General features: G+C 40.5%; 1 protein-coding gene and 1 long non-coding RNA gene across 5 annotated transcripts in view; both read left to right on the forward strand.

Annotated features, from left to right (window-relative positions):
- The window catches only part of LRRFIP2 (LRR binding FLII interacting protein 2), a 658,447-nt gene that overhangs the window by 416,905 nt on the left and 214,270 nt on the right, over nt 1–27,272 (forward strand). The gene's annotated exons all lie outside the window — the stretch shown is intronic.
- On the forward strand, nt 1,622–14,282 carry LOC128660544 (uncharacterized). Its single transcript, XR_008402549.1, has 4 exons — nt 1,622–1,645; nt 2,517–2,585; nt 10,871–10,921; nt 14,265–14,282. It is a non-coding gene; the product is annotated as an uncharacterized LOC128660544 (long non-coding RNA).

Consider the following 27,272-nt stretch of genomic DNA (forward strand, 5'->3'; position numbering starts at 1 on the left):
CTTGTGAGTCTCCTTTTCTGATTTTTCATCAGGATAAGGCGGTGTTGCGAACTTCTTTTGAATTTTTACCTAAGTTGTGAATTCCAACAACATTAGTAGAGACATTGTGGTTCCTTCATTATGTCCTAATCCTAAGAATTCTAAGGAGAAATCGTTGCATTCTTTGGATGTTATTAGAGCTTTGAAATATTATGTTGAAGCTACTAAGTCTTTCCGAAAGACTTCTAGTTTATTTGTTATCTTTTCCGGTTTTAGAAAGGCCAGAAAACTTCTGCCATTTCTTTGGCATCTTGGTTGAAATCTTTAATTCATCTTGCCTATGTTGAGTCGGGTAAGACTCCGCCTCATAGGATTACAGCTCATTCTACTAGGTCAGTTTCTACTTCCTGGGCGTTTAGGAATGAAGCTTCGGTTGATCAGATTTGCAAAGCGGCAACTTGGTCCTCTTTGCATACTTTTACCAAATTCTACCATTTTGTTGTATTTTCTTCTTCTGAAGCAGTTTTTGGTAGAAAACTACTTCAGGCAGCGGTTTCAGTTTGAATCTTCTGCTTATGTTTTTCATTAAACTTTATTTTGGGTGTGGATTATTTTCAGCAGGAATTGGCTGTCTTTATTTTATCCCTCCCTCTCTAGTGACTCTTGTGTGGAAAGATCCACATCTTGGGTAGTCATTATCCCATACGTCACTAGCTCATGGACTCTTGCTAATTACATGAAAGAAAACATAATTTATGTAAGAACTTACCTGATAAATTCATTTCTTTCATATTAGCAAGAGTCCATGAGGCCCGCCCTTTTTTGTGGTGGTTATGATTTTTTTGTATAAAGCACAATTATTCCAATTCCTTATTTTATATGCTTTCGCACTTTTTTCTTATCACCCCACTTCTTGGCTATTCGTTAAACTGAATTGTGGGTGTGGTGAGGGGTGTATTTATAGGCATTTTAAGGTTTGGGAAACTTTGCCCCTCCTGGTAGGAATGTATATCCCATACGTCACTAGCTCATGGACTCTTGCTAATATGAAAGAAATGAATTTATCAGGTAAGTTCTTACATAAATTATGTTTTTTGTAGCACTTACATACTAAATACATATTTAGCCTAGTTTTTAATGTCACAGCTATTGACGTACATTTTTGGAAGTAGCCAATATTGATTTGAATAATAACATATTACACTCAGACTTTAAACTGTATTTATATTTTGCTAAATTACTATTCTAATAAAAGTGTTTTAGTATTCCTGATTCATAGGTTTTCTTAAAGAATGAATGGCATGTGATGAAATAGTTCAGTACATGAATATCTTGTGATGTTTTTGTGTACTCCTACTGATACTTGGGAGAAGCTGCACGCTTTAGCTCCTTTTTTTTATGATTCATAACATTTCTGTGTAATGTTTTTACTCCCAGGAGGATTCTGACCGGGCTAAGTATTCTCATCGGTCGAGTCAGCTTCCTTATCTGGTTGGTATAAAATCCTAAAACATTTCTTCAATTTTAACCCTATTTTGTTTTAGCAGTAATTAGGAATTTCCATGTTTCTCTTTCATTTTCCCAGGGTTCCTCAGGTGGTACATCTAGCCGAGGTCTTGATAGCCACAGGGTTGGTGCCTCACTCTGTTTGAGTCTTCGTTTTTGTGTGTGTACATTTATGTCTGTGCATTTAGATCATTATTAGATACAATTTAAAAAAATCAGAGCTTGATCAGTTTTACGGCTGTTGGAGCTTGTCTTGCCTCATGGAACTAGGGGAACCAGCCACTGGTGTGACCAGAAAGTATGGTTAAATTAAGTTAAGGGACTCCAGCTGACCACCTCAAAAATACAGGACAACCAGCAGATTTGGCGGCGTCATCAGATCCAATACATTTTTTTTTTTTTTCCAGTTTTGTCTATTAAAGGTACACAAAACCAAAACTTTTTCTTTCATGATTCAGACTTTCCAATTTATTTCCATTATGAAATTTGCTTCATTCCTTGAAGGAGCAGCAATGCACTATTGGGAGCTAGCCTGAAGACATCAGACGAGCCAATGACAAAAGACATATATGTGTAGCCACCATTGACCAGCTAGCTCCCGGGAGAGTGTATCGCTGCCCCTGAGCCCTACTTAGGTATGCTTTTAAAAAAGGATACCAAAAGAATTAGGCAAATTAGACAATAGAATTTAGTTATTCAAAATAGCATGATCTATCTGAATATTAACAGTTTAATTTTGAATTTACTGTCCCTTTAAAAAAAAGTTACAAGTTAACCTGAAATTCAAAGGTATTTAATAAGAAAACATGTCACTAGAGTTCATCTGATTGTTTAAAACTAGCCATATACATGTGACTAATCTATATTTGTGGTACATTTAACATTTCAGAATTTTGTTTGTAATAATTGTATATTCCTAACCTAAGTTCCTCTTCGCTGCGGTTTAATTTATAAGCAGAGCAGGCTTTATCATTTTTAATTAAAAAATCTCTACACGATACAGCCTAATATGAAATATTTTTACTTTAAAGAACTCATCTGTGGATATAAGCAGCTTACACAGAGGCAGAGACAGCACCTCCCGGAGGAGAGATCTTGTGGTGTGTAACTTGGGGTATTGGGTGTGTGCAGTTTATCTGATGGCTTGTTTATTTCATTTACAGCAATACTGTGTCTGCATGGGCGTGCCTTGTGAGATTTTGATTTAAATTGCTCATAATCTTGTTTTTTTAATAAACGCTTACAGTTTTGTCATAGTATTAAGTGTTCTCACTTTTCGGGCTTTGTGTATTAAATGTACAATTAAAGTGAAAGTAAATTTTGCAATCCTTGAATACCGCTATGCATTTACCTACTATAAAACTAAATAGTCGCTAGTTTTTTTTTCTCAATATACGAAACGATTGTTAAAATATATATTATATATCTAACCATTTGATTTGTTCCTCCGCCCCCTGCTTGCTTCCGGCTTTAGAAGTCTAACGCATAACAGCGGTCCCACCCGCTGTATACGCATTGATCCGTGCTCGTTCTCGTGAAAGCATACTATATATAATTAAACATTATTGATTAGAATTACAAAGTGTTTAATTTCTTTTTTAGTGACATTGTAGTCCAAATTGAGTGCATTTGTTTTAAATAGGATTGTTTCATTAGTTTCAGTGATAGCATTTATATGATAACCTTTAATAGAGGCATCCCCCCCCCCCCCCCAAAAAAAAAAGTCAATATATTGCAAACATTGCTTTTAAAGCAGTGGGCAACACATTGATTAGAAATGTAGAAGCCAAAATAAATAAATGAGTACCCGTTCACATTTATTAGAAGCCAGATAAGGGTTTATGGCCATTCAACAATAAAGAAAAATAACTAGCAAAATGTAGAATTTCTGGAATGGTGACTCTTGCGACTTGTCAGACCCTGTTTGCATATTATTTGAAATGCAATTTTAAAGGTTTCAAATGACTACTTTCTCCAACATAGGTGTGTCCGGTCCACGGCGTCATCCTTACTTGTGGGATATTCTCTTCCCCAACAGGAAATGGCAAAGAGCCCAGCAAAGCTGGTCACATGATCCCTCCTAGGCTCCGCCTTCCCCAGTCATTCTCTTTGCCGTTGTACAGGCAACATCTCCACGGAGATGGCTTAGAGTTTTTTGGTGTTTAACTGTAGTTTTTATTATTCAATCAAGAGTTTGTTATTTTAAAATAGTGCTGGTATGTACTATTTACTCTGAAACAGAAAAGAGATGAAGATTTCTGTTTGTAAGAGGAAAATGATTTTAGCAGCCGTTACTAAAATCGATGGCTGTTTCCACACAGGACTGTTGAGAGGAATTAACTTCAGTTGGGGGAAACAGTGAGCAGACTTTTGCTGCTTGAGGTATGACACATTTCTAACAAGACGATGTAATGCTGGAAGTTGTCATTTTCCCTATGGGATCCGGTAAGCCATTTTTATTACATAAAGAAAAAAAGGGCTTCACAAGGGCTTTTAAGACTGTAGACATTTTCTGGGCTAAAACGATTTATATATAAGCATATTTTATACTCCATAGCCTTGAGGAATTATTTTAATCTTGGGAACTATGTAAAATAACCGGCAGGCACTGTATTGGACACCTTATTCTCTAGGGGCTTTCCCTAATCATAGGCAGAGTCTCATTTTCGCGCCTCTATTGCGCACTTGTTTTTGGGAAGCATGACATGCAGATGCATGTGTGAGGAGCTCTGATACATAGAAAAGACTTTCTGAAGGCGTCATTTGGTATCGTATTCCCCTTTGGGCTTGGTTGGGTCTCAGCAAAGCAGATACCAGGGACTGTAAAGGGTTCTGTTATTCCGTTATTCCGGTTCCGTTATTCCGGTTCCGTTATTTTAAGGGTTAAAGCTTCCAAATTTGGTGTGCAATACTTTTAAGGCTTTAAGACACTGTGGTGAAATTTTGGTGAATTTTGAACAATTCCTTCATACTTTTTCACATATGCAGTAATAAAGTGTGTTCAGTTTAAAATTTAAAGTGACAGTAACGGTTTTATTTTAAAACGTTTTTTGTACTTTGTTATCAAGTTTATGCCTGTTTAACATGTCTGAACTACCAGATAGACTGTGTTCTGTATGTGGGGAAGCCAAGGTTCCTTCTCATTTAAATAGATGTGATTTATGTGACACAAAATTTAGAGAAAATGATGCCCAAGATGATTCCTCAAGTGAGGGGAGTAAGCATGGTACTGCATCATCCCCTCCTTCGTCTACACCAGTCTTGCCCACACAGGAGGCCCCTAGTACATCTAGTGCGCCAATACTCCTTACTATGCAACAATTAACGGCTGTAATGGATAATTCTATCAAAAACATTTTAGCCAAAATGCCCACTTATCAGCGAAAGCGCGACTGCTCTGTTTTAGAAAATACTGAAGAGCATGAGGACGCTGATGATATTGGTTCTGAAGTGCCCCTACACCAGTCTGAGGGGGCCAGGGAGGTTTTGTCTGAGGGAGAAATTTCAGATTCAGGGAAAATTTCTCAACAAGCTGAACCTGATGTGATTACATTTAAATTTAAATTGGAACATCTCCGCGCTCTGCTTAAGGAGGTGTTAGCTACTCTGGATGATTGTGAGAATTTGGTCATTCCAGAGAAATTATGTAAAATGGACAAGTTCCTAGAGGTCCCGGGGCCCCCCGAAGCTTTTCCTATACCCAAGCGGGTGGCGGACATTGTAAATAAAGAATGGGAAAGGCCCGGTATACCTTTCGTCCCTCCCCCCATATTTAAGAAATTGTTTCCTATGGTCGACCCCAGAAAGGACTTATGGCAGACAGTCCCCAAGGTCGAGGGGGCGGTTTCTACTTTAAACAAACTCACCACTATACCCATAGAAGATAGTTGTGCTTTCAAAGATCCTATGGATAAAAAATTAGAGGGTTTGCTTAAAAAGATGTTTGTTCAGCAAGGTTACCTTCTACAACCAATTTCATGCATTGTTCCTGTCACTACAGCAGCGTGTTTCTGGTTCGATGAACTAGAAAAGGCGCTCAATAAAAATTCTTCTTATGAGGAGATTATGGACAGAATTCATGCTCTCAAATTGGCTAATTCTTTCACCCTAGACGCCACTTTGCAATTGGCTAGGTTAGCGGCGAAAAATTCTGGTTTTGCTATTGTGGCGCGCAGAGCGCTTTGGCTAAAATCTTGGTCAGCGGATGCGTCTTCCAAGAACAAATTGCTTAACATTCCTTTCAAGGGGAAAACGCTGTTTGGCCCTGACTTGAAAGAGATTATTTCTGATATCACTGGGGGCAAGGGCCACGCCCTTCCTCAGGATAGGTCTTTCAAGGCCAAAAATAAACCTAATTTTCGTCCCTTTCGCAGAAACGGACCAGCCCCAAGTGCTACGTCCTCTAAGCAAGAGGGTAATACTTCTCAAGCCAAGCCAGCCTGGAGGCCAATGCAAGGCTGGAACAAAGGAAAGCAGGCCAAGAAACCTGCCACTGCTACCCAAGACAGCATGAGATGTTGGCCCCCGATCCGGGACCGGGTCTGGTGGGGGGCAGACTCTCTCTCTTCGCTCAGGCTTGGGCAAGAGATGTTCTGGATCCTTGGGCGCTAGAAATAGTCTCCCAAGGTTATCTTCTGGAATTCAAGGGGCTTCCCCCAAGGGGGAGGTTCCACAGGTCTCAATTGTCTTCAGACCACATAAAAAAACAGGCATTCTTACATTGTGTAGAAGACCTGTTAAAAATGGGAGTGATTCATCCTGTTCCATTAGGAGAACAAGGGATGGGGTTCTACTCCAATCTGTTCGTAGTTCCCAAAAAAGAGGGAACATTCAGACCAATCTTAGATCTCAAGATCCTAAACAAGTTTCTCAAGGTTCCATCGTTCAAAATGGAAACCATTCGAACAATTCTTCCTTCCATCCAGGAAGGTCAATTCATGACCACGGTGGATTTAAAGGATGCGTATCTACATATTCCTATCCACAAGGAACATCATCGGTTCCTAAGGTTCGCATTCCTGGACAAGCATTACCAGTTTGTGGCACTTCCGTTCGGATTAGCCACTGCTCCAAGAATTTTCACAAAGGTACTAGGGTCCCTTCTAGCGGTGCTAAGACCAAGGGGCATTGCAGTAGTACCTTACTTGGACGACATTCTGATTCAAGCGTCGTCCCTTCCACAAGCAAAGGCTCACACGGACATTGTCCTGGCCTTTCTCAGATCTCACGGGTGGAAAGTGAACGTAGAAAAAAGTTCTCTATCTCCGTCAACAAGGGTTCCCTTCTTGGGAACAATAATAGACTCCTTAGAAATGAGGATTTTTCTGACAGAGGCCAGAAAATCAAAACTTCTAAACTCTTGTCAAATACTTCATTCTGTTCCTCTTCCTTCCATAGCGCAGTGCATGGAAGTAATAGGTTTGATGGTAGCGGCAATGGACATAGTTCCTTTTGCGCGAATTCATCTAAGACCATTACAACTGTGCATGCTCAGTCAGTGGAATGGGGACTATACAGACTTGTCTCCGACGATACAAGTAGATCAGAGGACCAGAGATTCACTCAGTTGGTGGCTGTCCCTGGACAACCTGTCACAGGGGATGAGCTTCCGCAGACCAGAGTGGGTCATTGTCACGACCGACGCCAGTCTGGTGGGCTGGGGCGCGGTCTGGGGACCCCTGAATGCGCAGGGTCTTTGGTCTCGGGAAGAATCTATTCTCCCGATAAATATTCTGGAACTGAGAGCGATATTCAATGCTCTCAAGGCTTGGCCTCAGCTAGCAAAGACCAAGTTCATACGGTTTCAATCAGACAACATGACGACTGTTGCGTACATCAACCATCAGGGGGGAACAAGGAGTTCCCTGGCGATGGAAGAAGTGACCAAAATCATTCAATGGGCGGAGACTCACTCCTGCCACTTGTCTGCAATCCACATTCCAGGAGTGGAAAACTGGGAAGCGGATTTTCTGAGTCGTCAGACATTTCATCCGGGGGAGTGGGAACTCCATCCGGAAATCTTTGCCCAAATCACTCAATTGTGGGGCATTCCAGACATGGATCTGATGGCCTCTCGTCAGAACTTCAAGGTTCCTTGCTACGGGTCCAGATCCAGGGATCCCACGGCGACTCTAGTAGATGCACTAGTAGCACCTTGGACCTTCAAACTAGCTTATGTATTCCCGCCGTTTCCTCTCATCCCCAGGCTGGTAGCCAGGATCAATCAGGAGAGGGCATCGGTGATCTTGATAGCTCCTGCGTGGCCACGCAGGACTTGGTATGCAGACCTGGTGAATATGTCATCGGCTCCACCATGGAAGCTACCTTTGAGACGAGACCTTCTTGTTCAAGGTCCGTTCGAACATCCGAATCTGGTCTCACTCCAACTGACTGCTTGGAGATTGAACGCTTGATCTTATCAAAGCGAGGGTTCTCAGATTCTGTCATTGATACTCTTGTTCAGGCCAGAAAGCCTGTAACTAGAAAAATCTACCACAAAATATGGAAAAAATATATCTATTGGTGTGAATCTAAAGGATTCCCTTGGGACAAGATAAAAATTCCTAAGATTCTATCCTTTCTTCAAGAAGGTTTGGAGAAAGGATTATCTGCAAGTTCTTTGAAAGGACAGATTTCTGCCTTGTCTGTGTTACTTCACAAAAGGCTGGCAGCTGTGCCAGATGTTCAAGCCTTTGTTCAGGCTCTGGTTAGAATCAAGCCTGTTTACAAACCTTTGACTCCTCCTTGGAGTCTCAATTTAGTTCTTTCAGTTCTTCAGGGGGTTCCGTTTGAACCCTTACATTCCGTTGATATTAAGTTATTATCTTGGAAAGTTTTGTTTTTGGTTGCAATTTCTTCTGCTAGAAGAGTTTCAGAATTATCTGCTCTGCAGTGTTCTCCTCCTTATCTGGTGTTCCATGCAGATAAGGTGGTTCTGCGTACTAAACCTGGTTTTCTTCCGAAAGTTGTTTCTAACAAAAACATTAACCAGGAGATAGTCGTGCCTTCTTTGTGTCCGAATCCAGTTTCAAAGAAGGAACGTTTGTTGCACAATTTGGATGTAGTTCGTGCTCTAAAATTCTATTTAGATGCTACAAAGGATTTTAGACAAACATCTTCCTTGTTTGTTGTTTATTCTGGTAAAAGGAGAGGTCAAAAAGCAACTTCTACCTCTCTCTCTCTTTGGATTAAAAGCATCATCAGATTGGCTTACGAGACTGCCGGACGGCAGCCTCCTGAAAGAATCACAGCTCATTCCACTAGGGCTGTGGCTTCCACATGGGCCTTCAAGAACGAGGCTTCTGTTGATCAGATATGTAAGGCAGCGACTTGGTCTTCACTGCACACTTTTACTAAATTTTACAAATTTGATACTTTTGCTTCTTCTGAGGCTATTTTTGGGAGAAAGGTTTTGCAAGCCGTGGTGCCTTCCATCTAGGTGACCTGATTTGCTCCCTCCCTTCATCCGTGTCCTAAAGCTTTGGTATTGGTTCCCACAAGTAAGGATGACGCCGTGGACTGGACACACCTATGTTGGAGAAAACAGAATTTATGTTTACCTGATAAATTACTTTCTCCAACGGTGTGTCCGGTCCACGGCCCGCCCTGGTTTTTTAATCAGGTCTGATAATTTATTTTCTTTAACTACAGTCACCACGGTATCATATGATTTCTCCTATGCAAATATTCCTCCTTTACGTCGGTCGAATGACTGGGGAAGGCGGAGCCTAGGAGGGATCATGTGACCAGCTTTGCTGGGCTCTTTGCCATTTCCTGTTGGGGAAGAGAATATCCCACAAGTAAGGATGACGCCGTGGACCGGACACACCGTTGGAGAAAGTAATTTATCAGGTAAACATAAATTCTGTTTTTTATGTCCCTTTATGCATCATCAGCTTTTGTAAGTAGAAAATAGCCATAGATTAGTATAATGTAGTATAGCTTATAGGTCAGACACTCTTCATGTTAATGGGACATTAAACACTTTGAGAAGGTAATATAAAATGATAAATCATATATAAATAAAACTCTGCAATATACTTTCATTATTTATTTTGTCACATTTTACTGTAATTCCACTCGGAAATTGTGAGCCTTTCAGTTCCTATTAGAAATGGAAGTGCAGAACACTGTTATATCCCACACAGCCATTGGCTGTACACCCTAGTGACCTATTTATAACTGTCCCTAATTGGCCACAGAAGAGAAGGTAACTAAGTTACTAAATGGCAGCTCTCATTGTTTTATAGATACTAAGGGATAAATTTATTAAAGTGCGGATGGACATGATACGATGTAGCGTATCATTGTCCACCGCACATCAATAAATGCTGACAGCATACGCTGTCGGCATTTATCATTGCACCAGCAGTTCTTGTGAACTGCTGGTGCAATGACGCCCCTGCAGATTCGCGACCAATCGGCCACTCGCAATGGGTTTAAATTAACCCGATCGTATTCGATCGGGTTGATTTCTGTCAGCTGCCTCAGAGCAGATGGACAGGTTATGGAGCAGCGGTCTTTAGAAACACGGGGCATCAAGCTTCGTACGAAGCTTGATAAATTGACCCCTAAAACTTTACACTTATTTTATCAATATTTAAACAGCTAATAACACTTTAAATAATACATCTTCATATTATTCTCAGACTAATCTTTTCTTTGAATCATTCTATCTAGCATTTATTTAGTGTTTAATGTTCATTTTAAGTGTTTCCCTTTAAGAAATGATTTCTGGTCATACATTTATTAAGATCACCGTCTACCAGCGGTGTATTTAGTTTTTGTGCTGTTTTAGACACTGGGTCTTTTGTGTGTTCCATATGTTGAATAGGGTGTGTTGATGACCATAATAAAATTTAATGAGATGTTTCTGGGAAGACAACAACATGGCTCCTGGTCTGACTTTGGCAGACCGGGACATTTAAGAGACAATGAACACCTCTTGCATTTGTGTAAAAATTTTGCTTTGTCCCACACTCCCCTAGAAAGGCCAAGAAGCAAAATTTGTAACCTAGGTTTCAAACTGCAGTAAATTGTGTAAACCAGCTATTTGATTAGCAAAATTTGTAGGTTACAGAATTAGCTTTTTTGCCTCTCTAGGGGTTGTGGAATAAACACATTTTTTGTACATACAAGCAAGAGGTTTAATTATGGTGTGAGGGAAAGCAGATCAGGACTCCCAAACCATGACAATACTGCAGATCGCTCTGACGTGTGTGTGTATACTTTTTTTAAAATAAGTTTCATGATCCTTTATATGAAAAAGTGGCACCTTGTTTATAGTCTGTATATTCAGCACTATGCATTTTCATTTCTTTACTTTTTCTACATTCTTTTTCCTTTTAACATATATATTATTGCTTTGGCTATACCATCAATCAAGACGGATCTGTTGAAAGGCAAATCTTCGAAGCCCACTAGACATGCAACATCTGTATGTAAAAAAAAAAAAAAAAGTCGGCATGTGCAAAAAAACGTAAAGCTTCAATAATCTTTGTTGCCAATTATTAACACACCAAGGTTTTCAGCATCTGTTTTATGTCATGTCAGGTTTAATGTGTTCTAACCCAATTAATAGAAAGCATTTTCATCCTAATGTTTGCCTCTATGTAATCTGTAGCTGTGAGTATACCACGTTTGATTATATGAGTGTGCGCCTGATAACAGAAAGGAGAAGCACACATCTAGACACTAATAGCCAATTCCCTCTCTGGCTTCTACCCAACATGTGTCTTAAACCTCTGTTTATAAAGAAGCAGCACATTTTTTTCTTCCTCCTCTTTTTGTAAATACATGTTGTCCCACAAAATTACCGTAGAGCTTGCCCAATAACCATCAACCACTTTTGATTTGTCAGAAGACCTTAGCATATACTTCAGCTGATATCGGTTTGTTGCCGTTTAGGAACTAGCTAGTGAATTGTCATACATCACCACCTCAGTGAAGAAAGCAACATTTAATTATTTTAATGAAGGCTCAATTACTGGAGGAGTTCTTTGTCAAACTTTTGATCTGTGTTACACAAAACTTAAATGGATATAAAAGTCCCTATGTTATTAAAGCAGATTTTGAAAATAAGAGTGTAAAATAGCATATTTAGACACAGTTTTCAAACTGAAGACTATCCTGCAAAATTGAAGTTGGGAGATCTGATATGTTTTATTTTCAGTTAATTTTCCAAAAATTACCACCAGCCATACATGTCAAAAAGTATTTGTGACATGTTATTTAAAAAATGAGTCCAAATGCTAAAATGAAACCCAAATTTTTTCTTTCATGATTTAGACAGAGCATACAATTATAAACAACTTTCTTATTTACTTATATTATCTATTTTGCTTCATTCTCTTAATATTCTTTGCTGAAAAGCATATCTAGATATGCTTAGTAGCTGCTGATTGGTAGCTGCACATATATGCCTACTCTGATTGGTTCACCGTGTGCATCGCTATTTCTTCATTAAAGTATATCTAAAGAATGAAGCAAATTAGGTAATAGAAGTAAATTGGAATGTTGTTTAAAATTATATTCTCTACCTTAATCAAGAAAGAAAATGTTTGGGTATAGTGTCCCTTTAAGTCTCCCTTAAAGTGAATGTAGAGTTTACTGTTACTGAATACTGCAATGCATGTATAATTAGTCCCTAACTTTTTTTTAAAAGCAAAACTAAAATAAATAGTGTTTATAATTTCTACCTTTTTACTTGCGACTCCTCCCCAACCATACTTCCGTGTTCGAATCGTGTGACATCTCCAGCGGTCCCACCCGATTTCTACGTCGCTCCAAAGCGCGTGCACAATCTTGATTTTCACTGTGCATGCGTCAAACTCTGTAACTGACACATAGTATTCAATGAATGAATTACTACATTCATTGAGTACTATACCATCGTGGCTAGCAGCTGCATTTTTGCGATCGTCTAACCGCTCTGTAAGTAATATCCATAATATTTACAAGTTTGAGAAATGATCCCTACTGAGCATGCACGTCTCGTGAACAAGCATGTAGAATCTACAGTGTTATTCCAGGCTTAACGCATGCGCATATTAATGGAGTGACGTAGATGATAGTGTGCTGAACACCCTGGGGGGGGGAAACGATAATTGGTTGAATCAATCTGACTCACCTGTCATTCAGTCAGTCAAAATGGCGGGCGGAGAAACGAAGTTCATCATATGAAGTTTTTAATATAAAAAACTGCAGTAAATAATTATATTTAAAAAATATGATGAATTAAACTTGTGTTATTTTTCAAAGATCTATACCCCGACGTGACCGAGTTGTCTTAACTTTACGTTCACTTTAAGGCTTCTGCCGTATTGGCTGTAGCACTACATGCAGTGCATAGGGAGAGTGCTTCAGATTTATAGCTTAAAAGTGTAATTTCCTCCCACAAAAGTTTTATTAGGCCAATAGCTTAGGAAGCTAGTTTGTTATTTGCCATTACTGTGAGTGTACAAAGGATTTGTTCAGTGATGTAATCCAGCCTTACCGGGGAACGGTTAATAGGAAATGCTAAATAATGTAATTGAAGTTTCTTTTACTGACTCATGAGGTTTATCATGTGCGGCTTTCTGCCAGTGCTTATTCACGACCATTTCTTTCTGATGGTTGATGGATAACAGGGTGTGTCCTGTTTGAGGTTTCCTCTTCTGTAGCTTATATTCTGGGCAGTTAGAGATCGATGCCAGTGAAATTTGTCTGGAAGCTGTGAATACACAAAGATCTTCTATTTTGGCTATACTGCAACTTAAAGTTCCTAACATTTAAAGTGTACTAGTAATAAGATTGTAAAGGGACATTGAAGTCAAATTTATCATTTACTTCTATTATAAAATTTGCTTTGTTGAAAAACAACAAAACAAACTAGGTATGCTCATAGGAGCTCAGTATTGTGCACACATCTCTTGTACTTTGTGGCAGCAGTGTTTGCAACAATGTTTAAAAATTCTACAAACATTGTTGCAAACACTGATGCCATAGAATACTAGACACATGCATGCGCCTGATCTCTTTTGACCCTACCTATGTTTACTCCTCAACAAAAGATAACAAAAATAAATTTGATAATGTAAGTAAATTAGAAAGCTGTTTAAAATGCTCTTCCTGAATCATGAACATTTAATTTTGACTTCACTGTCCCATTAAAGCTGCAATGAGGATATAGTTTTCTATTTTAATTTTTTTTTTTATACATGGCAATGTTTATCATGAGCTGTTTGTTTATTTTGTCCCCTTTAAGTAAAAATAAAACCTATTAAATTTGTGTGCTTGTGTGCTACAATTAACATTTTAGAGAAAAATAAATACAGGTATACCTCACTTTACGGTGCTTCACTTTACGGCGCTTCGCTAATACAGCGCTTTGTGGAGCTGAAGTTCAACCTCCAAGGATTTTGAAACAGTGCTGCACTCATTGTGATAAAAGTGACTGGCAATGTTTTGTTATGCCCAGTTCACTCTATTTAGAGACTTACAGTGCAGTCTGTGTCTCGGTGTTGTAGTCTGGCAAATTTTACTACAATAATTGTCACTATTTTACAGGTACAGTTTTTATTGAATACTGTACTATGCAAGTGTTAAACTAAACTTAGCACTATTGCACCCCTAATATATGTTAGTTCAAACATGTTTTCAAGTGAAAAGAAAGCGGCGCTCCGGTCCCTAACCCGCTGTATGAGTTAGGTATACCTGTAACACAGTATGAGGATCTTTTTGTCTTTAGTTTTTTTCCATAACATTCATATTTTTTTCCTTTGTCCTTAAATGGATCTTAGTACATTGCACCAAAGGAGAGCGCAAGAAGAAGTGTTTATTCCGTATGTAACTGAGTCATGTGCATGTGTGTTTAAATGCACAGTGTAATGTCAGAAAGCAGTTTGTCACCGCATGTTATCACCATTTGTGTACCCAAATAATTAACAATATATAAGTACATTAAAACATTTTTTTTGCTTTTGTTGTGTTACTTCTTTTAATCCTTCTTTATGAAGAATTAAGTTCTCTCTAAATGTACCAGTCTGTGCTAAACCTTATGTCTTCCAAATGTGTTTTCTCTTGAGATTTAGGATTTCAGAGTACACAAGCGAATTAGTGTTTTCCTTTATTTTTACTGAACTCATTGTGGCGATACAAACGACAAATATCATGACCTGATGTCACTTGAGAAGAAAGTTTGGGCACACTATTTACATTTAAACCCATATAGCAGCAAACCCCTTCAGAGCTGCCTGTTGTGTTTAAACTTTTTAATGCAGGTTGTTTTAAGGGTTTTCTTCTCTTTAATATTACCCCTTGGCATGTCCCCCCCCTAAACAGAGGCTTAGTCCGAGGTGCATACATGGTGTGTCTTTTGTCATGGGATTTTTTCCTGCAGTTATTGCTGCCCCTTTGCTCACTGTGTGTTTAGTATTCAGTCTTGTTTTGGGTACAGTTCTGATTATACTTGTATTTCCCATGCAATGCTGTGTGCTTATGGGTTAGTTCCATCATTCCACTAGTTTTAGTGTGTTCATGTGGTAGGCTTATATTTAAACTACCAACCTACATTACCTTTTTATTTTATGTAATACTATTTAGTGTGCAGATTTGTTTTGAAGCTTTCCCTACTTTACTGTAAGTAGTCGGTGCAATGCTCCTACTCAGGCGGAACTGACTTTGCAGAGGTAAAAGGGGTCTAGTGTCAATGGAGATACCATTATAAAATTCAAGCAGCTAGTCAATCAGGTATGCAGACCAACAATTTCTAGAAGACTATAGTTATGATTTATCTCTCACCAAAGATGTGCTATACTGTATAGGTAGGTACATTTGTCTGAGTGTAGACATTTGTGGTAGATTGGAAATCTGTTTCCTAGGCATGTGATAATATATTCTGAGGCACAGCTGAGCAGCATCTATCCAGATTTAGAGTTTTAGGATTTGATTTATGTGGTTTTAAGGTTAATCCAGGTTTTGGTTCCAAAAAAGTCAGTTTCTTCCAGCTAGGTCTGTTCCTCAGCCCTGAAAGAAAATATTTCAGTAAGTGGAAAAACCATGGTTATTTAGGAATTATGTACATACGTCTGCATCTGATTCCTCAAGCTGTTCTACATACAATTGTGCTCTTAATATAGGAGTCAGTCTTTTTTGTAATAACTCTTTTTTTCATTCTAAAGAAAAAGAAGCCTCCTAAGGCTTATAAGGTTTTGTTGACTTCAATGCAGGATAAAACGTACATTGGCTTCTGTATTCTTCCGGTCTCTGAGAACATGTGCATCAGATGAATGTGTCTAAAAACACTTCAGTGTGAATATGCATTAGTTTACTGACGTTGTAACTGCATGCAGATTATTTGTCAATAGTGAAGTCATGATTAGGAAGTTGTGCTGATTACAGACTTTACACACATTTATAATACAGCACGTTTGGAGGATTGTGTATTGACTGAATGCTATGAAGCTGCTCTTTATTAGTTATGTAATGATAACATTAAACAAGTCTGTTTTTGCTTAATTCGAATGATGATCCATTATAATCAACAAAGAAAATGTTTTTGCAGAGCTACACCAGCAGTGACAACTACAGCTCCATGAAAAAGCCTTCTAGCTCTCATAAAGATCTTCTGGTTAGTTCTTCCTGCTAAAAACTTGAGTCATTAAACTACTTTAATGAACCAAAAGCAGCCCCACTGATTGTTTTCCTATGTATTTTGTTGGTTTTATTCAAAACAACATAATTAAGTTTAGAATGCAACTATATTTAAAGGGACATAATAAAGTCAAAGTTAAAATTTCATGATTAAGATATAGTGTAAAATATGTGGCCCCTTTCTCCAACATTGGTGTGTCCGGTCCACGGCGTCATCCATAACTTGTGGGAATACTCTCTTCCCCAACAGGAAATGGCAAAGAGCACAGCAAAAGCTGTCCATATAGTCCCTCCTAGGCTCCGCCCACCCCAGTCATTCTCTTTGCCGCTGAACAAGCAGCATCTCCACGGAGATGGTGAAGAGTATGTGGTGTTTAGTTGTAGTTTTTTATTCTACTATCAAGAGTTTGTTATTTTAAAATAGTGCTGGTATGTACTATTTACTCTGAAACAGAAAGAGATGAAGAATTCTGTTTGTGAGAGGAGTATGATTTTAGCAGCAGTAACTAAAATCGTTTGCTGTTTCCACATAGGACTGTTGAGATGAGATAACTTCAGTTGGGGGAAACAGTTGGCAGACTTTTCTGCTTAAGGTATGACTAGACATATTTCTAACAAGACTGTGTAATGCTGGAAGGCTGTCATTTCCCCTCATGGGGACCGGTAAGCCATTTTCTTAGTCTCAAACAGAATAAAGGGCTTAATATGGGCTATAAAACTGGTAGACACTTTTATGGGCTAGATCGATTGCTTTATTTGGGCATTTTATACAGCTTGATGTTGAAATTCACACTTTATAAACTTTGGGGAACGTTTTTTTACGTCGGGCACTGGTTTAGACACCTTCCCAGTCAGGAAGGGCCTTCTCTGTAGTAGGCAGAGCCTCATTTTCGCGCCATTACTGCGCAGTTACTTTTGAGAGCAGGACATGCAGCTGCATGTGTGTGGGTCTGAAAGTAGTTGAAAAGGCTCCTAGAAGGCTTCATTTGGTATCGTATACCCCCCTGGGTTTGGTAAAGTCGCAGCAAAGGCTGTAGCTGGGACTGTAGAGGGGTTAAAACTGTAAACGGCTCCGGTTTCGTAATTTTAAGGGTCTAAGATTTGGGGTGCAATGCTTTGAATGCTTTAAGACACTGTGGTGAAAATTTGGTTAAATTTGAACAATTCCTTCATAGTTTTTCACATATTCAGTGATAAAGTGTGCCCTGTTTAAAATTTAAAGAGACAGTAACGGTTTTGTTTTAAAACGGTTTTTGTACTTTATTGACAAGTTTAAGCCTGTTTAACATGTCTGTGCCTTCAGATAAACTATGTTCTGTATGTATGGAAGCCAATGTGTCTCCCCCTTCAAAATTGTGTGATAATTGTGTCATAGCGTCCAAACAAAGTAAGGACAGTACTGCCACAGATAGTAAAGTTGCCCAAGATGATTCATCAGATGAAGGGAGTAGACATAGTTCTACATCATCTCCTTCTGTGTCTACACCAGTTTTGCCCACGCAGGAGACCCAGGGCCGGATTTCCCATTAGGCACAGTAGGCATGTGCCTACAGGCGCCTTGCAGTGAGGGGCGCCTGCCTGTCAATAATAAAAAAAAAAAAAAAAAAAAAAAAATTTTTTTTTTTTTTTTTTTTTTTTTTATGAGGGCATTTATTTTAGTAAGAATTGTGCTGCCAGGTGCCTACAAAGTCGAGTGTTTCATTGGGAATATGTTACAGCAGTTGAGGGAGCCATGAAGGAGAGAGGGGCAAAGATTAAAACTAAACCCCTCCCATTGAATTTCTAAATTCTAATTTTAAACACATTTGTTGACCCCTGGATTACATATAATCTACAACATTCCATGTTTTCCTTTGAGAGCAACATCATATGATATTTATATTTCAGAACAAAATAAATGTAACATCTGTGTGTGTTTGTACCAAAAATATCAGAGTTTACAAGATTTTTTTCCCTACATTTTATATTTTCTTCCACTGGCTGCACAGGTTGTTGATGGTGATGAGCTTGCATGCTGCTAGTTTTAATATTGCTATTGTTTACACAAAACTGTGTTTGACTCCAACAAAATGTTAAGCACATAGTCAAAGTCATCTCCAGAAAAGCAATACACTAATGGCTTGTCAATAAACATGTCCTATGAGCCCATCTGGGTCTGCACAGATGTGTATTGCTGTCTCAGAACTGACATTGACTATGTGTTTAACTCTTTTGCAAGAGGCTAACACACTTCTCTGCAAGCACTAGTGCAATAATAAAATGCCCAGCAAACTGTCACATTTGATGTCCCTTTAAATAGGGTTTTCTTTAGAATATTTTGCATTAAAAGTTTAACATGATTTGTTTTTGTTATACATAATAGAAATTGTATGGCCATTTGAGTCAAGTGAATATTGATTTTTGGTGTAGCTTCCATTACAACAAATATTGCAATTGGTGTGTGTATTTGTGTATCTCCATAAAAGGGAAAATGTAATTTTACATCTAATATTTATTTTTAGTTGTCCTAAATAATAATAAAAAAAAGTCCTCATTTTTTCCACTTTTTTCTAGGGGGGGTGGGGGGGTGGGGGGGGCGCTTCAGGTTTTTGTGCCTACAGGCACCTGAGATGTAAATCCGGCCCTGAGGAGACCCCTAGTACTTCTAGCGCGCCAATGCTTGTTACTATGCAACAATTGACGGCAGTAATGGCTAACTCCATAGCAAATATTTTATCCAAAATGCCTGCATTTCAGAGAAAGCGCGATTGCTCTGTTTTAAACACTGTAGAGCAGGAGGGCGCTGATGATAATTGCTCTGTCATACCCTCACACCAATCTGAAGTGGCCATGAGGGAGGTTTTGTCAGATGGGGAAATTTCTGATTCAGGTAGAATTTCTCAACAGGCAGAACCTGATGTTGTGACATTTAAATTTAAATTAGAGCATCTCCGCGCACTGCTTAAGGAGGTGCTATCTACTCTGGATGATTGTGACAACCTGGTCATTCCAAAAAAATTGTGCAAGATGGACAAGTTCCTAGAGGTTCCGGTGCACCCCGACGCTTTTCCTATACCCAAGCGGGTGGCGGACATAGTGAATAAGGAGTGGGAGAAGCCCGGCATACTTTTTGTCCCCCCTCCTATATTTAAGAAATTATTTCCTATGGTCGACCCCAGAAAGGACTTATGGCAGACAGTCCCTAAGGTCGAGGGGGCAGTTTCTACACTAGCCAAGCGCACTACTATTCCTATCGAGGATAATTGTGCTTTCAAAGATCCTATGGATAAAAAATTGGAGGGTTTGCTTAAAAAGATTTCTCCAACATAGGTGTGTCCGGTCCACGGCGTCATCCTTACTTGTGGGATATTCTCTTCCCCAACAGGAAATGGCAAAGAGCCCAGCAAAGCTGGTCACATGATCCCTCCTAGGCTCCGCCTACCCCAGTCATTCTCTTTGCCGTTGTACAGGCAACATCTCCACGGAGATGGCTTAGAGTTTTTTAGTGTTTAACTGTAGTTTTTCATTATTCAATCAAGAGTTTGTTATTTTCAAATAGTGCTGGTATGTACTATTTACTCAGAAACAGAAAAGAGATGAAGAATTCTGTTTGTATGAGGAAAATGATTTTAGCAACCGTAACTAAAATCCATGGCTGTTCCACACAGGACTGTTGAGAGCAATTAACTTCAGTTGGGGGAACAGTGTGCAGTCTCTTGCTGCTTGAGGTATGACACATTCTAACAAGACGATGTAATGCTGGAAGCTGTCATTTTCCCTATGGGATCCGGTAAGCCATTTTTATTAAGATAGTAAATAAGGGCTTCACAAGGGCTTATTAAGACTGTAGACTTTTTCTGGGCTAAATCGATTCATTATTAACACATATTTAGCCTTGAGGAATCATTTATTCTGGGTATTTTGATATGATTATATCGGCAGGCACTGTTTTTGACACCTTATTCTTTAGGGGCTTTCCCTAATCATAGTCAGAGCCTCATTTTCGCGCCGGTAATGGCGCACTTGTTTTTGAGGACAGCATGGCATGCAGCTGCATGTGTGTGGAGCTCTGATACATAGAAAAGTCTTTCTGAAGGCATCATTTGGTATCGTATTCCCCTTTGGGCTTGGTTGGGTCTCAGCAAAGCAGATTCCAGGGACTGTAAAGGGGTTAAATATAAAAACGGCTCCGGTTCCGTTATTTTAAGGGTTAAAGCTTCCAAATTTGGTGTGCAATACTTTTAAGGCTTTAAGACACTGTGGTGAAATTTTGGTGAATTTTGAACAATTCCTTCATACTTTTTCGCAATTGCAGTAATAAAGTGTGTTTAGTTTAAAATTTAAAGTGACAGTAACGGTTTTATTTTAAAACGTTTTTTGTGCTTTGTTATCAAGTTTATGCCTGTTTAACATGTCTGAACTACCAGATAGATTGTGTTCTGAATGTGGGGAAATCAAGGTTCCTTCTCATTTAACTATATGTATTTTATGTCATAAAAAATTTAGTAAAAATGATGCCCAAGATGATTCCTCAAGTGAGGGGAGTAAGCATGGTACTGCATCATCCCCTACTTCGTCTACACCAGTCTTGCCCATACAGGAGGCCCCTAGTACATCTAGTGCGCCAATACTCCTTACTATGCAACATTTAACGGCTGTAATGGATAATTCTATCAAAAACATTTTAGCCAATATGCCCACTTATCAGCGAAAGCGCGACTGCTCTGTTTTAGAAAATTCTGTAGAGCATGAGAACGCTGATGATATGGTTTCTGAAGGGCCCCTACACCAGTCTGAGGGGGCCAGGGAGGTTTTGTCTGAGGGAGAAATTTCAGATTCAGGAAACATTTCTCAACAAGCTGAACCTGATGTGATTAATTTTAAATTTAAGTTGGAACATCTCCGCGCTCTGCTTAAGGAGGTGTTATCCAATTTGGATGATTGTGATTATCTGGTCATTCCAGAACCACTATGTAAAATAGAAAAGTTCTTAGAGGCCCCGGGGCCCCCCGAAGCTTTTCCTATATCCAAGCGGGTGGCGTACATTGTTAGTAAAGAATGGGACAGGCCCGGTATACCTTTAGTACCTTCCCCCATATTTATAATATTGTTTTCCTATAGTCGACCCCAGAAAGGACTGATGGCAGACAGTCCCCAAGGTCGAGGGGGCGGTTTCTACTCTACACAAGCGCGCCACTATACCCATAGAAGATAGTGTGCTTTCCAAGATCCTATGGATAAAAAATTAGAAGGTCTGCTAAAGATGTTTGTTCAGCAAGGTTCCCTTCTACATCCAATTGCATGCATTGTCCCTGTCACTGCAGCCGCGTGTTTCTAGTTTGATGAGCTAGGAAAGGCGATTATTAGTAATTCTTCTTCTTATGAGGAGATTATGGACAGAATTCGTGCTCTTAAATTGGCTAATTCTTTCACCCTAGACGCCACCTTGCAATTGGCTAGGTTAGCGGCGAAAAAATTCTGGGTTTTGCTATTGTGGCGCAGAGCGCTTCGGTTAAAATCTTGGACAGCGGATGCGTCTTCCAAGAACAAATTGCTTGACATTCCTTTCAAGGGGAAAACACTCTTTGGCCCTGACTTGAAAGAGATTATCTCTGATGTCACTGGGGGCAAGGGCCACGCCCTTCCTCGGGATAGGTCTTTTCAAGACCAAAAATAAACCTAAGTTTAAGCAGGAAGGTAATACTTCTCAAGCCAATCCAGCCTGGAGACCTATGCAAGGCTGGAACATAGGAAAGCAGGCCAGGAAACCTGCCACTGCTACCAAGACAGCATGAAATGCGGGCCCCCGATCCGGGACCGGATCTGGTGGGGGGCAGACTCTCTCTCTTCGCTCAGGCTGGGGCAAGAGATGTTCTGGATCCTTGGGCGTTAGAAATAGTCTCCCAAGGTTATTCTCTGGAGTTCAAGGGGCTTCCTCCTAGGGGGAGGTTCCACAGGTCTCAGTTGTCTTCAGACCACATAAGAAGACAGGCATTCTTACATTGGGTAAAAGACCTGCTAAAAATGGGAGTGATTCATCCTGTGCCATTAGGAGAACAAGGGATGGGGTTCTACTCCAATCTGTTCATAGTTCCCAAAAAAGAGGGAACGTTCAGACCAATCTTCGATCTCAAGATCTTGAACAAGTTTCTCAAGGTTCCATCGTTCAAGATGGAAACCATTCGAACACTTCTTCCTTCCATCCAGGAAGGTCAATTCATGACCAAGGTGGATTTCAAGGATGCGTATCTACATATTCCTATCCACAAGGAACATTATCGGTTCCTAAGGTTTGCATTCCTGGACAAGCATTTCCAGTTCGTGGCGTTTTCTTTCGGATTAGCCACTGCTCCTAGGTTTTTCTCATAGGTACTAGGGTCCCTTCTGGCGGTGCTAAGACCAAGGGGCATTGCTGTAGTACCTTACTTGGACGACATTCTGATTCGAGCGTCGTCCCTTCCTCAAGTATAGGCTCACACGGACATTGTCCTGGCCTTTCTCAGATCTCACGGATGGAAAGTGAACGTGGAAAAGAGTTCTCTATCTCCGTCAACGAGGGTTCCCTTCTTGGGAACTATAATAGACTCCTTAGAAATGAGGATTTTTCTGACAGAAGCCAGAAAAACAAAACTTCTAGACTCTTGTCGGATACTTCATTCCGTTCCTCTTCCTTCCATAGCGCAGGGCATGGAAGTGATAGGTTTGATGGTAGCGGCACTGGACATAGTTCCTTTTGTGCGCATTCATCTAAGACCATTACAACTGTTCATGCTCAGTCAGTGGAATGGGGACTATTCACTTGTCTCCGAAGATACAAGTAAACCAGAGGACCAGAGACTCATTCCGTTGGTGGCTGTCCCTGGACAACCTGTCACAAGGGATGACCTTCTGCAGACCAGAGTGGGTCATTGTCACGACCGACGCCAGTCTGATGGGCTGGGGCGCGGTCTGGGGATCCCTGAAAGCTCAGGGTCTTTGGTCTCGGGTAGACTCTCTTCTACCGATAAATATTCTGGAACTGAGAGCGATATTCAATGCTCTCAAAGCTTGGCCTCAGCTAGCGAGGGCCAAGTTCATACATCAACCATCAGGGGGGAACAAGGAGTTCCCTAGCGATGGAAGAAGTGACCAAAATCATTCTATGGGCGGAGTCTCACTCCTGCCACCTGTCTGCTATCCACATCCCAGGAGTGGAAAATTGGGAAGCGGATTTTCTGAGTCGTCAGACATTGCATCCGGAGGAGTGGGAACTCCATCCGGAAATCTTTGCCCAAGTCACTCAACCGTGGGGCATTCCAGACATGGATCTGATGGCCTCTCGTCAGAACTTTAGAGTTCCTTACTACGGGTACAGATCCAGGGATCCCAAGGCGGCTCTAGTGGATGCACTAGTAGCACCTTGGACCTTCAAACTAGCTTATGTGTTCCCGCCGTTTCCTCTCATCCCCAGGCTGGTAGCCAGGATCAATCAGGAGAGGGCGTCGGTGATTTTGATAGCTCCTGCGTGGCCACGCAGGACTTGGTATGCAGATCTGGTGAATATGTCATCGGCTCCACCATGGAAGCTACCTTTGAGACGAGACCTTCTTGTTCTAGGTCCGTTCGACCCACTCCAGCTGACTGCTTGGAGATTGAACGCTTGATCTTATCAAAGCGAGGGTTCTCAGATTCTGTTATTAATACTCTTGTTCAGGCCTGAAAGCCTGTAACCAGAAAAATTACCACATAATTTGGTATATCTGTTGGTGTGAATCTGCAGGATTCCCTTGGGACAAGGTTAAGATTCCTAAGAGTCTATCCTTCCTTCGAGAAGGATTGGAAAAAGGATTATCTGCAAGTTCCTTGATGGGACAGATTTCTGCCTTGTCCGTGTTACTTCACAAAAAGCTGGCAGCTGTGCCAGATGTTCTAGCCTTTGTTCAGGCTCTGGTTAGAATCAAGCCTGTTTACAAAATTTTGACTCCTACTTGGAGTCTCAACCTAGTTCTTTCAGTTCTTCAGGGGGTTCCGTTTGAACCCTTACATTCCGTTGATATTAAGTTATTATCTTGGAAAGTTTGTTTTTGGTTGCAATTTCTTCTGCTAGAAGAGTTTCAGAATTATCTGCTCTGCAGTGTTCTTCTCCTTATCTGGAGTTCCATGCAGATAAGGTGGTTTTGCGTACTAAACCTGGTTTTCTTCCAAAAGTTGTTTCTAACAAAGACATTAACCAGGAGATAGTTGTACCTTTCTTTGTGTCCTAATCCAGTTTCAAAGAAGGAACGTTTGTTGCACAACTTGAATGTAGTTCGTGCTCTCAAATTTTACTTAGCAGCTACTAAGGATTTCAGACAAACTTTGTCTTTGTTTGTTGTTTATTTTGGTAAACGGAGAGGTCAAAAAGCAACTTCTACCTCTCTCTCCTTCTGGATTAAAAGCATTATCCGATTGGCTTATGAGACTGCCGGACGGCAGCCTCCTGAAAGAATCACAGCTCACTCCACTAGGGCTGTGGCTTCCACATGGGCCTTCAAGAACGAGGCTTCTGTTGATCAGATATGTAGGGCAGCGACTTGGTCTTCACTGCACACTTTTACCAAATTTTACAAGTTTGATACTTTTGCTTCTTCTGAGGCTATTTTTGGGAGAAAGGTTTTGCAAGCCGTGGTGCCTTCCATTTAGGTGACCTGATTTGCTCCCTCCCTTCATCCGTGTCCTAAAGCTTTGGTATTGGTTCCCACAAGTAAGGATGACGCCGTGGACCGGACACACCTATGTTGGAGAAAACAGAATTTATGTTTACCTGATAAATTTCTTTCTCCAACGGTGTGTCCGGTCCACGGCCCGCCCTGGTTTTTTTAATCAGGTCTGATAATTTATTTTCTTTAACTACAGTCACCACGGTACCATATGGTTTCTCCTATGCAAATATTCCTCCTTAACGTCGGTCGAATGACTGGGGTAGGCGGAGCCTAGGAGGGATCATGTGACCAGCTTTGCTGGGCTCTTTGCCATTTCCTGTTGGGGAAGAGAATATCCCACAAGTAAGGATGACGCCGTGGACCGGACACACCGTTGGAGAAAGAAATTTATCAGGTAAACATAAATTCTGTTTTTTGTACAGCAAGGTTACCTCCTGCAACCTATTTCGTGCATTATTCCTGTCACTACAGCAGCGTGGTTCTGGTTCGAGGAACTAGAAAAGTCACTTATTAGAGAGACTCCGTATGAGGAGGTTATGGACAGAATTCACGCACTTAAGTTAGCTAATTCCTTTATTTTAGATGCCGCTTTGCAGTTAGCTAGATTAGCCGCGAAAAATTCAGGGTTTGCAATTGTGGCGCGCAGAGCGCTCTGGCTAAAGTCTTGGTCAGCGGATGTATCTTCCAAGACAAAATTGCTTAATATCCCTTTCAAGGGTAAAACCCTTTTTGGGCCAGAATTGAAAGAGATTATCTCAGACATCACTGGGGGTAAGGGCCACGCACTCCACAAGATAGGCCTTTCAAGGCCAAGAATAAGTCTAATTTTCATTCCTTTCGCAATTTCAGGAACGGACCGGCCTCCAACTATGCAGCCTCTAGACAAGAGGGTAATGCTTCACAAACCAAACCAGCTTGGAAACCGATGCAAGGCTGGAACAAGGGTAAGCAGGCCAAGAAGCCTGCTGCTGCTACCAAAACAGCATGAAGGAGTAGCCCCCGATCCGGGACCGGATCTAGTAGGGGGCAGACTCTCTCTCTTCGCTCAGGCTTGGGCAAGAGATGTTCAGGATCCCTGGGCACTAGAAATAGTTTCTCAGGGTTATCTTCTGGAATTCAAGGAACTACCCCCAAGGGGAAGGTTCCACATGTCTCACTTATCTTCAAACCAAATAAAGAGACAGGCATTCTTACATTGTGTAGAAGACCTGTTAAAAATGAGTGATACACCCAGTTCCAACCGTGGAACAAGGAATGGGGTTTTACTCAAATCTGTTTGTAGTTCCCAAAAAAGAGGGAACTTTCAGACCAATTCTGGATTTAAAGATCCTAAACAAATTTCTCAGAGTGCCATCGTTCAAAATGGAAACTATTCGAACGATTTTACCTACAATCCAGGAGGGTCAATTTATGACTACCGTGGATCTAAAGGATGCGTATCTACATATTCCTATCCACAAAGATCATCATCAGTTCCTAAGGTTCGCCTTTCTGGACAAACATTACCAGTTTGTGGCTCTCCCATTCGGGCTAGCCACTGCTCCAAGGATTTTCATAAAGGTACTCGGGTCACTTCTAGCGGTTCTAAGACCATGGGGCATTGCAGAGGCACCTTACTTGGACGACATTCTGATACAAGCGTCGTCTCTTTCAAAGGCAAAGGCTCACACCGACATCGTTCTGGCCTTTCTCCTGTTAAGTGTGGTCAGTCCACGGGTCATCATTACTTCTGGGATATTATCTCCTCCCCTACAGGAAGTGCAAGAGGATTCACCCAGCAGAGCTGCTATATAGCTCCTCCCCTCTACGTCACCTCCAGTCATTCTCTTGCACCCAACGAATAGATAGGATGTGTGAGAGGACTGTGGTGATTTAATTAGTTTATTACCTTCAATCAAAAGTTTGTTATTTTATAATAGCACCGGAGTGTGTTATTCATTCTCTGGTAGAATTTGAAGAAGAATCTACCGGAGTTTTTTCTATGATTTTAGCCGGAGTAGTTAAGATCATATTGCTGTTTCTCGGCCATCTGAGGAGAGGTAAACTTCAGATCAGGGGACAGCGGGCAGATTAATCTGCAAAGAGGTATGTAGCAGTTTGTTATTTTCTGACATGGAATTGATGAGAAAATCCTGCCATACCATTATAATGTAAACTCAGCCTTAAATGCAGTAGATGTAGCTGGTATCAGGCTGTCATGTATGTATATTTTACACTTCAGTATTCTGGGGAATGGTACTTCACTGGATTTATACTGTATGCATAGACTTAACCTAATTTGCAGGGACTTGCAATAGGTTTTAAATAACAATTAATTTATTGAGGTTAAACGTTTTTTTGCTGGCATGTAAAAACGTTTATTTCTCTGAGGTACTGGGTGAAAAAATGTTTTGGGCACTATTTTTTCCACTTGGCAATAGTTTTGTTTAAATTAAAGCAGTTCACTGATCTCTCTCACTGTTATATGTGAGGGGGAGGGGCCATTTTTGGCGCTTT

This window comes from Bombina bombina, chromosome 5, assembly GCF_027579735.1.
Source record: "Bombina bombina isolate aBomBom1 chromosome 5, aBomBom1.pri, whole genome shotgun sequence".
NCBI classification, from domain to species: Eukaryota; Metazoa; Chordata; class Amphibia; order Anura; family Bombinatoridae; genus Bombina; species Bombina bombina.